At 39.6% G+C, this 15,662-nt stretch overlaps 1 protein-coding gene across 2 annotated transcripts in view; it reads right to left on the reverse strand.

Annotated features, from left to right (window-relative positions):
* Positions 1 to 15,662, reverse strand: part of Ocrl (Oculocerebrorenal syndrome of Lowe) — a 231,832-nt gene that overhangs the window by 203,178 nt on the left and 12,992 nt on the right. The gene's annotated exons all lie outside the window — the stretch shown is intronic.

Raw genomic sequence — 15,662 nt, forward strand, 5'->3', positions numbered from 1 at the left:
AAAGAGCTTCTCAGTTTATTCAGACTGAGAAAGTGCATAGGCTTTTATTCTTATATTAGGAAAAGTTTTATTCAGTTAGAGCAGAAAGAAAGAAAAAATTGTATATTGGTAATTATAAGATTTACAGAGAGAAAGAAAGTGAACAAAAATACTTGGAAATATGAAGTTTATTCAGTTAGAGAAAGAAAGAAAAATTGTATATTGGTAATTATAAGATTTACAGAGAGAAAAGTGAAGAAAAAATACTTGGAAATAAAATACCATTAGGCAGTGTTGAGCCTGATGACCAAAAGATTGTGACAGATTTGTTAAGACTGAATAATCATGTTGCAGATTGTTCAGCATTGAAGCAACTGTTAATTCATGTGAACAGATTGGAAATAAAGCAAAGACTTTTAACTGATTTTCCTTCTATAATATTATCAGTTGCCTTGGCTGGGTGCAGTCAAGCAGTAGCAGGAAGCTTCCAAAACAGAGATACTTACTTTTGAAAGAACAATGTGAAACATTAGACCAGCTCTTCCACCTAATGGTCAGAAAATACAATGTTTCTTGAAGGTTTTACAGCTGTACCTAATGGTGATGAATTCTATATTTTGATTCAGAAATGTAGAAAATCACACAGTAATCTTTAGCACTCAAAGAAGTCTACTATTATAAAGTTCAGCCAACATTGGTATGCTGATAGAACATTTAAACCATATTATTTTTTATCAGTTATACACTAGTTATATTTTAGAGAAAAATGTTGCCATTAGTTTTGTTTATTACCCGATAAATTTTAAATACAGGACATATCAGATATTGGTTCCGACACGATATACAAACCATCAGTCCTTTACATTAGGAATTACTTATCGTGACTGGACACGGCCGTTAAACTCCAGTTTGCTTTCGGCCATCATGCGTTACAGACATTTTGGATCTCTTTGCCTGACTGTCGTTAAGCTCTTTATTATCCCGCATTGGGATCTTTTTGTATTTTTTGTATAGATTATGTGTGTTTGATATTTATTAGTATACAAACCCACGATTTGTGATAGCCTTGCATAGTCTGTCATTTTCCCTGCATCTGTGTCTTGGGTTTGTGGCCAAGAGCGTATTTTTAGAGGGGTGTAACCAGTGGTAATGCTTCTCTTCCAGTAGCCTTTTATATAGAGCTGAAGGCATTCCCTGCACGTTCGGATATGTTACATTGGGGCGTAATATCTTTGCTCCCCTTCATTGATTGGAGGTAACAAGTTCGCTCCCCTTCTTGGGCTCCTCTCCGTGTACAAGGGCATGACTACTTCCTTTCTACTTGTGCTGAGTGTTGTTTTCGCCACCTGCACTATGGAGAGTTGGGGAGGGAGAGGTTGTAGGCGTCGGTCAGTAAGTTTCACTTCCATGGCACCCTTGGTGACCTCCCTCCTTCCTCTCTCTCCTGTAGGTTCTTCTATCTCTCCTTCACCCTCTTCACTTGCTTGTTGGGCTAAGACTGCGAGGGGTGGGGAGCAGGCAGTCAAGGCAACTGCTTCTCAGGGCCTCCTCTCATGCGTGGGGCAGTTCCCCTTGGGGCGAGAGGAGTCTCCCTCTACTAATCATCTTTGTTTTTCTTTCAGGTTGACAGTGAGCATCATAGGCACAGCAGTACTGTAGTTGGCTGGATATCTCAGTTGGGATATCTTTGCCTGAAGGAGTCCCAGTGTTCATACAGTGTTTGCTGGGTATCAACCACAGTGCCTGGTTGGAATGGCATAGATCCACGTTGGGATCGTTCCAACTCTGTTCCTGCTGACGTGGATCAATCGCTGTCATTGCCGGCCTTCATGTATGCTGTGGCACTGCCTCTGGCGTATTTGTGTCCGTCTGCTCCTGCTGTGTTTTCCTGTGTTATTGCTCCTGTTGACTTGGTGACAAGTCTCTGGGTGGCTCCTTCCTGGTCTCCTGCCGCAGCTGTCCTGATCACTCATGTCACTGCTGGTGATGTTCATGTGACATTCCTGGCCATTGCTGTAGCTCCTGTCTTCTGAACTGCTTCTGTGGCTCCTGCATCGGCTGCCTTGATCGTGCCTGTTGCCTCCCCTGGTGGTCGGTCCTGGGCCGCTTCCATTGTGATCCTGCCTAGCTGCCCTGGAGGTTCACGATGATTTGTGTCGGTAGCGCAGACGTAGTTTCCACTCCTGTTCCCAGTCCTAGAGGTTCTGCCTCTTAAGACGGGTGCTGCTGGTGCTTATTTGCGAGCCGCTCCAGTGCCAGATTCTGTGGAATATCCCTAGCCCAGTTCGGGAGCAGCGCAAGAGAGAAGTGGGGCCTTGGCACCCAGATGTCTTAGCTCTTCCTACCAGCACTACAAGCTCTCCCCAAGTCCTTACCAGTGCTTGGTTGGGTTCCCAGCTTGGTGTCTTGATCCTGTCGGTTTGAACACCAAAAGAAGCAGGAAGAGGTTCCTTCAGGAGTCCTGCACAACTGCTGAGGACTGCCTCTCTTCTGGGAGGCAAGTTTCTCTCGTTGGCTCTTCCCACCCTCAGGTGGGAACCATTCACATGCTCCTCTGGGGGTCGTGAGTCAGGCTGCAAGAGTGCGGCCTTGAGAGGCTGCACCCTCGTTGCCAGTCTTAGAAGTCTGCATCAAAAGACTGGTTCTGTGCCTGGCGCATTTGATTTCTTAGGAAGCGAAAGCAGCCGCTCCTGACTTTTGGGAGTCTTGTAAGTCACTTGAATTCTATGAATCTCAAGCGTTCTCATGGTGAGAGGCGGGATGATGAGAAAGTGCTGAGACCCAGGTGTCTCGGTGCCGAGATGCCCAGTTGTCTCGATGCTGCCAGCCAGCTGCCGGTTGCTTGGCGAGTTTCATCCTCATGTCTTGAACCTTAGGGTTCGAGCATGCAGGATAGCAGACACAGAATTCCCCTTTAAACCTTCTTCTCGAGGGGCCTCGGCCTCAAGGAGTTTTAGAGTTCGGGAATGTAAGCTAGTACACAGCACGGCAGACATGTTCCGCCTGTCCAGTTCGATTGCGTTAGCATGATTGGCTTAACCGCTCCGCTTGCTCGCCCCACAGCCATGGTCACATTCACGAGACTGGCTTGCCTCACCCCCTTGCCTCCCAGTCCATTGCTTACCACCCAGCGTGGATTGCACTCACGTGATGGGCTCGGTTTGGTGCGGCTCGGCCCGCCCCATGTTTTTTGCAAATCAGGTTCTCGGCACTGTTGAGTGAACTTTCTGCTCTTACCAGAAAGCACTTTGCCACAGCACAAGTGCTCTTCTTCACCTGTGTGGCAGTAATCTCCTTCAGTTGATTATCGCTCATGGTCCGCCTCCCTCCTGCTGGTCTTACTGGCAGGACAGGTAAGTACTCTTTCTCCTCACCTGTTCTCTTTTTCCTCTCAGTTGTTCTGAGGCGCGAGACAGACAGAGAGCTCCGATGAATTTGTCTTTCTTGGATTTTCGGCTGCCTGGTGTGTTTGGGGTGCCGGTTCCCCTATTGTCTCGTAGTACAACCAGGTAGCCTAGGAGGGTTTCTTGGGATCTGTCAACATCTCCCTCAGGAAGAGAGGTACAGAGTTTCATGCTTGAAGCAGTGAGGTCTTCCTCATCAAGTTGCGAAAGCACCCTCATTTCTCAGAGAACTTCGTGCTGATTCATCAGCCGTGAGACTGAGACAGGACCGTGGCTCCCCTAATGAATAATCTTCATCACTTGCAATCCTTGGCGGTTCCTGAAGGGGCCGAGTTTCGGAGGCCACGCGGTCCTGCTCACAAGAGTGTTCTCACCAGATGAATACTTTTCTTTGGACAAGGAGGTCATTCAGGTCGAGACACCAAGCTCCTCCCTGCCTTGCAGAGTACAAATTCTTCTTGCCTCAGGGGATCTTGCCAACTGCAGGTTGTTTTGACTCTGCTTCATCCGGACTGGGTTCTCTCTCTGCTTCTCCTTGTTGTGAAAGGGTATTCTCTTCTGCAACAAGAGAGGCAATCTTGGAAGACACCTCCTGGTTCCCTCCAGACAGTCACCTGATGGATCCATGATCCTTCACTTTTAGACTTTCCTCGGATATGACCCGGACTCACCAATCGTGGACTAGGTGCATACTTGTAAGACTTTGTCTTGAAGGTGTGTGACTGGGACGATTAGTACCTTCTCATAAACATCCTGAACTCAAGGCAGCCTTTGGCCTTCAAGAATTCAGGATGAGTTTTCACAACACTCAGTGGTTTCGTTGAACAACAAAACCACAGTAGTGACATATGTCGACAGTTAACAAGAGGGAATCGTTTTCCTGCTGTTTCATCTGTCGACATTTGCAGGTACTTGAGTGTTCTGTAGTGAAATTCGACAGCTCAGTTAGCCAGATACATTCCTGGTGGGGATGTATTAGTAGGCAAAGCTTGGCCTTGGGTTTGAGTGATTGGGACGGAACGTGCTCTTCACTCTTTTCTTCACGAAGATTCACAAAGAGACTGCTTGACTGAGAGATCCCTACAAATCTTTCTGTTTGCCTCCCGGCACAACAAAGTCGGTAGTTTTCTAAACTCCTTCATGCCAGACCCATGGGCGCTACAGTGAGGCATGCTGTCTTTTGGGAAACATCCATATCTACGTTTTCCCGTCATATTTGTCGTTTTGCTAGGGGTTCACGAGCATTGCTCACCTGAGTTACAGACAAATGCTGGAAGACTTCACCTTTCACCTGACCTGATAGCTACATCCTAGCAGCTACACAAGAAGTGGTTCTTCTGTGTGTGTTCAGGACTGGGAGACTTTCCAGCTTTCTTTGCAAGCATAGGCTTTCTCGCTGAGCGGCAACAGATATAGTTGGATATCTCTGGAAGTCCTCTGCAACACTGTTCCTGGGACTGGATCTGTCGTCAGGCTGGTTAGTGTCATTGATGGAACTTCTTCTCGGGTCAGAGTTGTTCTTCAAGTCTGGACTTCATCGTCTTCTCTGCTGAGGTTGCTTCTCTCGATTCAGTTGTGAAGAACATAGACCCTTGCACCTAGGCTTCTGTCTGAAGTAGTCTTTTCTCCTCAGTGAGATTTAGCACTGATGAGAAGCTTCTTGGTCTTTGTCCCAGGAACTGTTCACTAGGTGGCATGTGGCTTTTGTTTAGGGTTTCTGTCTTGTGCTCTGCACGCGCCCCTTATGAGTCGTTGGACAGAGATGTGTCCTCTTAGGAACATCTGTCATCTCGTCTCGCCTTGGCATAGAAGATGGAAGAACAGGTGAAGGGCATAAATACTCGACTCCTTCTCAGACGTCATATTAGTGAGCTGCAGTACTTTCCAAAGGCTCGGCATTCCTAACTTGGATGTCGTCGACATTTCCACTAGTACAGTGTCGCCGATCTTACGATTGAGTTGCTCGAATTCACACACACACAAACTTTTCACTGGAACCTAACTAATGGGCATACGCGATTTTCACAGACACACTTAAATTCTCGAGAAACCCTGCAAGAAGTGGGTGTTTAATTTTTAAGTAATGTACAAGTTTTCATGCTTTTATGTAAAATTGTATGAAAAATGCATTTCATTCTTTATGTGTAAAATCTGTATGAAAAATGCATTTACTTTATGTTTAAAATCTGTATGAAAAAATGCATTTCATGTTTTAATGTGCAAAATCTCTATGAAAAATGCATTTCATGCTTTCATGTGTAAAATCTCTATGAAAAAATGCATTTCATGCTTTCATGTAAATCTGTATCGAAAATGTATTATTTTTATTTTGTACATGCATAAATATGATGCAAGGTAATTTCAGCACATTCACTTAGTGTACTTTTACAAGATGTGATACCCATTTGCAAAGTTACTGCACTTTTCAAAGATGATACCTGCAGAAAATGCTTGTTTAATGTTTGAAGTACATTTTATAAGTTTTCATGCTTTTAACTGTAAAATCGATATGGAAAATTTATATTTATATTTCTGTACATAAATATCATACAAGTATGTATGTCCATTTCAAAGTCTTTGTCAGGGGACTTTATGACCTTGAATGAGGTTGTTCAGTGCGTTAATGTAATATCAGAGATGTAACTAAAAGTTGTATAAGTGTCATTCTTTGAAAATTACTCTGTTCACCTCTGAGAAAAGTGCAGTGCAATCTGTATGTGCATGTAATTACAGCACGTTCAGTTGGTGTACTTTACAAGATGTGATACCCTTAGTTACTGCATTTTTTCAAAGATGATAGCCCTGCAGAAAGTGTGTTTAATTTTTAAGTTTTACGTGTTTTTAGTGTAAAATCAGAATGAAAAATTTGTATTTATAGTTATCTACGCATAAATCACGATACAAAAGCAGTAGAGTTACTTTATTACAGTATCTCTCTCTCTCTCTCTCTCTCTCTCTCTCTCTCTCTCTCTCTCTCTCTCTCTCTCTCTCTCTCTCTCTCTCTCATTAAGTAGTTTGCGCTCAAACATACTTTTACAACTTATTATTCTCTGATGCGTCATTACCCCTGTACAGTATATAATTTTAAATTGATTGAATTTTACCTGTACTGTACTACCTTCTCTGAACATTATGTACATGTTTCGATGTTTTTATGGAATTGTACTTTGTCGACTGGGGCGTTTTTTGCCTGATGGCCTTAAAGAAACGGCTTTTACTCTAAGTGACAAGAAAATGGCATCCCATGAATTAGGGTAACATTAGTTAGTATCGTGCCCCTAATGTAAATGCGCTATTATGAAACTGTGTAGTACTCAGTTTTTATGTCAACATTTACTGTATTCCTTTTTAAGGGTAATAAAAGCTAAATTTTAAAATAAAATTACCTAACTTTAGTTCATTTAAAGTTAACTTAATACTTTAGAATTGGTCATATTTAGTACTTAAACTCTGAAATAAACATCTATTAGCAATTTTTAAAGACCATGCCAAACTTTACGAAAATTCACCTTACGAGGGCTCCCGAGACCTAACCTCGTAATTTGAGGTATGACTGTACCTATCTTTTCCAGGGAAGAAGTGTCTGGGACACATCTTTTATCCTGGCTTGGTGAAGCCCCGAAGGGAGCACTTTCGGCAACTGGCGATGATGATATCGTTACTTTCACCTGAGAACTCCACGAAGTCAGTGGCTTTGGTCCATCCCTCGCATTCTGGAAGTTTCTGTCGGTCTGAAGTAAGGTGTGGTCTCACAGACCACTCTCTTGTCTTCTACCACCGGTCTTGCCCACAGGCCCTTGGAACCTTTTCGTAGGTCCTGTGGTGGCTGCTCAACAAGTTGTGTTTTTCTTACCGACTCCTTCAGAGACAGGTAGCATCTCGCCTAAGGTGTTGGTTCTGGAAGTGAGAAAGGATACCGAGAGTGACTGGCCTCTCTTCCTCCTGCTTCCTCGACCTCCTACTTCTCCTCCTTGGGATGAGAATAGGCTCGAACCGACACTTGCTGGATCTGGCGTCTGATGCGATTAAGACCACACACCAACACCCATTCTGTTTTTCTTCAGAAAGGGGAGAAAGGAGAGAGACTTGGCAATAAGGAAAACTGTATATCTCAGGTTTTCCTTACTGCCTCCAACTCTTAGATTCTTCCCAGCCTATTTCGTATGATTCGTTTCCCCTCTCATGCGAAAAGGTCAGTATCTGACATTTGATCTTGCAGTTCCTACACCGATCAATATGTCAGGAAGCATGTTACTTCTCCTCGCTCTTCGACCAGGAGTAGCAGCCCAGGTGTGCAGAACTCCAGTCAGTTCAGAGACTCACTCAGATTCATTCCTCCAACCAGTGAGTCTTCTAATGGAAAGGACCGATGGTTTGTATATCGATGTCAGAACAAATCATAATTTTAAAAGTGAAATGTTTTTCATAACTATACAAACCTGAGATCCTTTTTACAATTGTTTTTATGCCAGCCTCATGCCACCCCCTCAATCTGAACCTGGGCCAAAAGGCAAACTGGAATGTTTACATCTAGGCAGGCGAGTATTCGCCTACCTGACGGTAGTTACTGCCTAACCACCTTGTTCAAGAGTTTAACGGCCGTGTCAGCGTCGTCATAAGTAATTCTTAATGTAAAGGACCTCAGGTTTGTACAGTTGGGAAAAATACAATTTACTTTTTCAAAATTGTGATTTTTTGGAAAAGGTTGAACTTTCGCGTCAGTATCCCTGCTATCCACGATGAATGATTTTGAAAAGCAATGATAAGCTTGTAAAGAAATATTTCCTCAAATGAAACAGTGTAAAGTGATTTTTAGCTTTCCTCGGTGCATTGCAATAGATTCAGTTACAATAGATTCAGTTACAATAAAAGGTATGAATCTGGCACAGATTTGCTTTAGAATCTCATATAATACCTGCAGTAGTATTTTTACCCGATTTTTTTTTTTTTTTTTTTTTTTTTTTTTTTCCCTGAGGCCGAGAAGTCATCGACATTTCAAGACACATGAGTCAGATGTCAGGTAGAAGGCAGCTTTGTTGAGCACACTACTGTCACATGAAATTTGAATGTTTGTGACTTGATGTTACAGACTTGCTACGACAAACAATTCTGTGAAGTTTGGCCCTGCATTTCAAGAATAGCTGACTATGTGCCATCCCAATATTTGGAAATTTGTTAAGTGGATTAAAAGAACAAATATTAAATGAAATTACAGTAAAATTGATCATTATACAGCTGGTCATAAATCTGCTAAAACAAAAGCAAAAAATATTATGTGCCTAATTCAGAGATTTTGTTGAGTTGTTCTGGTACCCTTTTTTCATATAATACCCATTTGATTGCCTTTGTGGCATCATCAGATGCCTTCTTAAAATCCACAAATATTTGGTATAATCTCTTCCTCTCTCATGTACTTTCGTTTAGTTGCCTCCTTTCAAAGAATGCCTCTTCTTTTTCTCCATCATGAATTCAAATAAAAAATTTAAAAAGATGATTTCATTCCTTCCTATGATTTCATTCCTTCCCTACTTGCAGCATCCCAATATATTCATAACATTCAACATTGTTGGTCTTACTCACAATAATTTTACACTATAGTGCATGGCATTGTCTCACAACTTTGTCATCAGTGAAATATTATGATATTGATATGATAAGTTGTTTATAATACTGTACCTTTCTTGCTTTATCTAGAAGTTTTGTAATATGATTATTTATTGACTTGCATGTTCATAAAATTTACTTTTTGTCCAACATACAGTCGATTTGGTATGGCAGCCCAAGACAGTATCGCCTGACTGTTGAAAACCTCTCCAGTAAAGTTTCTTCTTATAGGTGAATGTTTTTATAAGCTGATTTAACAATTTTAGTGTTATTGAAATTCATGATATATATGGAAGTTTGTCATATCTATCTATTATTAATTTGTTTTTATTCTGATTACCTTTGATGTATCTTAGTCTTTTATATTTTAATATTGATTTGTTCCTCCTTTAACTCTCTCATAGATTAGATACAGTATGTAACTCCTTAACACTGTTGGAATGTAGCAAGAATAATTGCAGGGTTCTTTTGCACATGTTGGGCTATTAGCCAACCTGCCCGGATCTAACAACATTCCTCCTCCGATATTTCGCCTAGGTAACAATCAGGGAAAAACCCTCATGTAGATTATATAAAGCTATCATACACTTGTTGGTGTTGAAATTGGTGGTGAAACAATAACATTTGGAAGACATTAGGAAACCTGGGTATGTAGGATGCCTTAATTTATATATCTGACCACTTGACTGCTAGTTTAAATGTAGAATAGTTAGATGGTGTATTTTCATCAATTTAGTTATTATTTATACGTATATTAATGATCATGTTTACAGTACTGTATAGTAATGAAGTGATGCTGAAACTAGCAGGTAGGTCATGGTTCTGTATAACCTTGTGACCTGCTGTTTATATTTGCCTTTGATTACATCCTTTCTCTCAGTCGATGTTTTATGATTCTGTCCTTACACGTACTTGATTTGCAATGTGAGAATTTTGCAGTTTTTCGTTTTACTGGCTGTTTTGTTAATTTGCTTTCTCTCATTTGTTTTTGAGAAAGGTTTCAGTGCAGTTAAGAGGTTTGTTTGTGTGTATAAGTGTTTTATCTGGCTCAGAAATATATAGGTGCTTATCCCTGCTTCCTCCTTAGTAATGACTTTTACACTCATTTTAAGGAATATGGGTCTAATTAATAAATACAATACTCAAGTTTGATTTCTGAATACTGTATTTAAAAATGCTTGTATAGTTACCCTGATTACATTTTTACTGCACCTTAAGTGTCCACTATTAGGTTGATATGAGGAGGATTAGTGGAATAACATAAAGCACTTTATTTAATTTGGTTTGCTTGAAGTATTGGTGCTGCAGAACCTTTCATGACATAATTTGGTAGTCAAGTATTATTTCTTCTTAATAATATTTCCATGTTTTCATTTAGAAGACAAAGATGCTCCAAGCAGAAGTACTGTTGTACTAAAGGGGATATTTTACAGAGTGAAAGACTTTAAGAGTTTAACTGTGTTTTCCACTGCATTTAAGATAGTTGTTGAGTGGTCAAAGACTACTGCATAGGGTATGGGAGTAGGTACAGTATTGTATTTATATTGTCCTTTTTGGTAGGATTTATTCATAGGGCAAAAGGATTATGTCCAGTTCAACAGGTGTAGGCAGTATTTTGTGGAAATGTTAGACTAATTTTTTCAGGAAAACATACACTTGAAGTTTTGTCTCACAGTAAGATTTGATTGTTTAGGAAAATGATGGTGAGTGGATTAGGGGTAATGCTTCTTTTGTCATGCATGTTTGTAGTTTTATTAGAAGTTTAGTTGAATAATGGTAAGTATAGTGGGTGGTTTGTCCAAGAATTATTCTGGATTTTTTTTCTAGTAGCATTTCATTATATTTTGTTTTGGGCTCTTGGGAGCATGAGAAGTAGTGCCAGTAGGAATATAATCTTCTTGAGGGTACTTGAAAATGTAGCTAAGTAGCAGAGTTGCTATTTCATTGTTCAAACAGACCTAACTCTTTTGCGATGTCTTTTGAAGACAACGTAGAGAGGGCAGGAGAGATAGCTTGAGGCAAGGGAGGAGGAGGAGGGGCCTTGGGTCGCGCTCAGGAAAGGGCGAAGGAGGAGGCGTCGTAATGGGCGATGATCATTCAGGCGAGCGTTGGGTTTTAGTCTTACGATCGAGGATCATCCCGGACCGTCGAACAGCGGGCCCGGTGGAACAGTGGACGAAAGTGGGGGAGGGACGTGGGACACATTTTCCTTCCTGCCGCATTCGTGAGGTGTGAGAGGAGAATGAGGACTCCCTCAGAGTGGTGGAAGGAGCTGGTAGGACATCCCACTGCCCAGCCTTTCACCTCCAAGGCTACCTTAAAAGGGGTCTGTGCTAGGCATGGTGTTGGAGTCGAACAACTTACTTCTGTTCAGAACTTTCTCATCATCCATGCCCTGACTTAGGGTCAGGTTTGAGCGCAGGACAAATCTGAAAGGCTTTGTCAGGTCAAAAGTTTTTGCCATAGAGGTATAATAGGTGACATGTAAAAGCCCATATTCAGTTTGTAAAATAAAAGTAACGAAAAGAAAAAAATACACTATGCATCAACCTTTAATGGTCTTTCTTCTGCAAGTATTAGTACTTCTTTTTATTAGTTATCAGTTTTTTGTCATTTTATCTCATATTTTATTTATTGTAATAAGAAAAATCTTTGGCCTTTTTCCAAAAGTTTATAGGTTGATATAGGCAGTAACATAGTTTATAAAAACTTCTTTAATATCTTGTAATGTTCTTGGAAGCTGAGAGTATGAAGTTAGTCAGCAGACCTTCATTATGGAAGATTGTGTGTGTGTGTGTGTGTGATAGTGCAAATGTATGTATGTATGTATGTTTTTCTAATTGAAAATATATCCTTCTAAAATGTACCTGGTGGGGACTTTTGAAGGACCTGGTGGTCAAGGTTGGTTGGGAATTTTTGGTTTTGGAGAAAATGTTGCTTTTTATTTTAATCCTTCATTTAGAATTATTTTGTTTAACTTTATGATTTCTTCAGGATCTCAAGGATTTCATGCGTCAGGCTGGGGAAGTGACTTATGCTGATGCCCACAAATACAGGAGGAATGAAGGGTGAGACTGTAGCTTTGTATGCATTTTTGTTTATGAAAGTATTTCATACCTCAATACATATTTTTATTGCTTTTAAAGGCTTTGTAATAAATTGATTGTTGAAAGGTGTTGAGTTTGGGCCTTGAATTCTTTCATTGTTTTGATATTTTCAGTATAGATATTAAAGTCCAAATTTGAAATTGATGTGGTCTTGATAGGCGGAACAAATTTATCAGATCACTATTTGTGGATTCACCTTTTTAGGATAGCATCAGTTGCTCAGTTATTTCAAGTGACTGTATTAATATCAGAAATAACTACATAATGAAAAAATCTCTCTGCTGCAAAATGAGAAACAAGATTGGTGGTCTCCCATGAAAATTGTCAGAGCTGCCCTTCTTTGAATAAAAAGGGTATACTCAGTAAACATTTGTATGTTTACCGCTTGAGTCACTGCCACTTCCCAGAAATGTAAGTGTTAGAGTCATAATGGTAAACAGTTAAATTGAAATGTATTTTCAATATAAAGATACATTGTTTTTTTAAGTTCAAACTCATTACTTATACAAAATGTCCCTCCTTGCCTCACATTCTTGTGTCAGAAGTTAATGAAAAACAAAATGAACAGACTTGTCAGTTAAGACCCCAGTGGACCTCCTGTGCAAACTCACTACCCCTAGACAGTACTGTAGGGGTTCCCAATCTTTTTAAGCTGATGAGCACCCACCTGTTTCTGGATAACTGTGAGAGCACCACAGTAATATTATAGTTTTGGGAATTAAGAAGCAGTCAATTAGTAAGTGAACATTTGATCTTTGTTTATTTAAAGGTAACAGAAATTTTAAATTACTTGCATTGAAGTTGTTGATTCCAAGTAACAGATATTCACCAATCAGGCATATTTACATAACTGTCACAGATATTATAGTACTTTAGCAGCGCACAATGATTCGCAGGTACAGTAATGGTAATATGTTGACCTCTTAAATCAAATTATATTGTTGATATCCAAAATGTAACAAAATGAGTTATATTGTTCAACAACAAACTAAAACATACGTTTGCTTAGTATCAGTTATATTCCTCATTACATTAATCATATTGTGATATATGTGGAAAACTACGTAAGAAAAAAAAGAGAACAAATAAAATTAAGGAGAAGCATTATTTCCTGAATACTGATATACAAGCTAATTATTTCAAATCTTGGACATTAGAAAAAAAAAATAATAATAATAAAATAAATCCACTTCTCCATAAGTGTATGGATTCAGTGAGAACCCTGATGCTGAACCGCTTTGGCTTTTCTATATTTGCCTCATCGGTGTTTGTCAAAGCAACTCACAAGCAGTGTTCAAGATGGTCCTGGCTGAGTCTAGCATTTTTTCTTGTTCTTCATATTGTTCATGAAAGAAAATGTAGACTCACAAACATACTGTGGTAGATCCAAATAAAGGGCAACACTTTCTGAGCTTCAGCTCGGAATGACAGGAATCCTCTTTGTATCTGGAGTTTTCAGAAATCTTTACAACACAAGTTCTTGTGTAAAAGGTTTAGTGATGTGGATGACTGGATTTCACACATCTCCATTTCAGCAACTGGAAGGTCATGCTGAGAGAACTCATTTTAATTTCATTTTTATCAAATTGCATTGTCCTCAAACACAGTTGAAAATATGTCAGCATGAACCCCCAAATTTTGAAAACCTCTTCTCAAATTCCTGTCTGAGACTTATTATGATGCCTTTTACATATGCTGGGCATGAACACTGACTGTCACTGTACTCTTGTAGCATTTTGTGAAGTTCAGGAAAGTGATGAACCAAAAATGAAAAAGCGGAAGGGTATTGTAATTTGGCAATTAGGCTTACGGGAAGAATCTGTATTTGTGAGCATGATTTTAACAACTTTGAAAGAGCACTGCCAGACCATCCAGAAGCACAGAGGTGCTCATAGGCACCAGGTTGGGGAACCGCTGTGGTACAGCTACTTTTTATATATGTAACTTACCAAATAATTATGTAGCTGCCATATTTATACTTTATGTGGCAGCTCAAATTTAAAAATTGCTTGTTTTGGGTATAGGTAGCTTGCTCCACCCATATTTGAAGAATAGGTACAACACAGCTAAAGAGCTCAGTTTGTTTCTGCCAGTCAATGACTAAACATTGGTTGCTGAGCAGCTCTTAGGATTCATTTTTCACCAGATGGTTTGATTTTCTTTTCATTTGGTGAAGTAATCTGTGTTTTTGGTAGCATGCTAATCTTAATTAAGTTTAGCTAATATTCAGGTCTTTTCTGAGTGTGACTTTCCCTATTTTGACTTTGTTTTTGACCTACAGGTTGACCATCACTAATCCGGCAATCAGTAGTCCGGAACAATCAGTAATCTGCACATATTTTGGCTAGGTAATTTCCCGGGAATTCGCTAAGCTTGGCTCGCCGATTTAATTGGCGCAGTGTGCTGCATCAACAAAGTGGTAGCCCTAGCCTACATTATACTGAACTCTATCCACATTAACAGTATTATACAAACATCAACATAACAGAATGCATCTTTTTTCATGGATATTTTAAAAAGTTATGCTTTACTACATTGTTTCCAATTGCGTATATTCTCATATTGCTTTTGAATTATAAGTGCGATCTATGTTTTGTTTTGGGAATCGATATCGAGGTGTTTATTTGACGCATTTAACTAAGTTCAAAGCACTCTTCTTGCTTCTAGTTAGCGTAAATGAATATGGATACTTTATTTATTTGGGACAAGGATTTTTTTTGTTATATGAAGTGTTTTAAGTTGAAATATAACCGCGTCTCGTTGTGAAATTGATTTAACTATTTTTTCGTTAATATATGGCGTTCTCGGGAATCGCGGCTGGCTGTTTGGGGACATGTTTGTTTTGTGTAAAAAAAACTAGATTCTGTTCACTATTTTCTCTTGATTTCATCATAATACGAAGCTTTCGTTATTTATCTTTTATCGGGCGTGAAAACAGTAGTTTTGATTAAAATACATTTCTCTCCAGTTTTATTTACGATCGAGTTTCATCCTTGTTGCGATGAGCGATAATTTATAGTCATTAGCAGCATGAAACATTGTTTTTCTCAGCTTCAGCTACAACTTGCAGAGTTTAAAGTTACAGCAGCAGTATATTTCCCTGCCGATCTTTTCTCCAGCGAATAAGGGTATAGTGTAAAAAATATATCAGTCCTGTTGTACAGTACTTAACGTCATTTTGTAACATAACTACAGTAATTGTGTATTACCGCACGATGGTTGAAATACAAGCAAAACAGTTGTTATCCGATGCGATTATTAGCAAAACAACAGTTTCCCGTTCGGTTGTTTATGGCTGTGCAGCATTTACGCCCAAGAGTATAACGTTACTAACAATACTATCATTCTCTTTTACTTTTTTTAACTAGCAGATGGAATAAAGAGATGGAGGAAAAAGAAGTTGGTTTATTGTAAGTTGGTCTCTCTCGCTGCCTGCGCCTGCGTGAAATCTAAAAATATTTCCTAAATATTTTTCGTATCGGTATTAATTGCTAACCCCATCAGTAAACTCAAAACATCGTAAGTTGAATTATCGTAACTCGAAGCACTACCTGTATTTGATAATTGT

Source organism: Macrobrachium rosenbergii, chromosome 47, assembly GCF_040412425.1.
Source record: "Macrobrachium rosenbergii isolate ZJJX-2024 chromosome 47, ASM4041242v1, whole genome shotgun sequence".
In the NCBI taxonomy this organism is placed as follows: Eukaryota; Metazoa; Arthropoda; class Malacostraca; order Decapoda; family Palaemonidae; genus Macrobrachium; species Macrobrachium rosenbergii.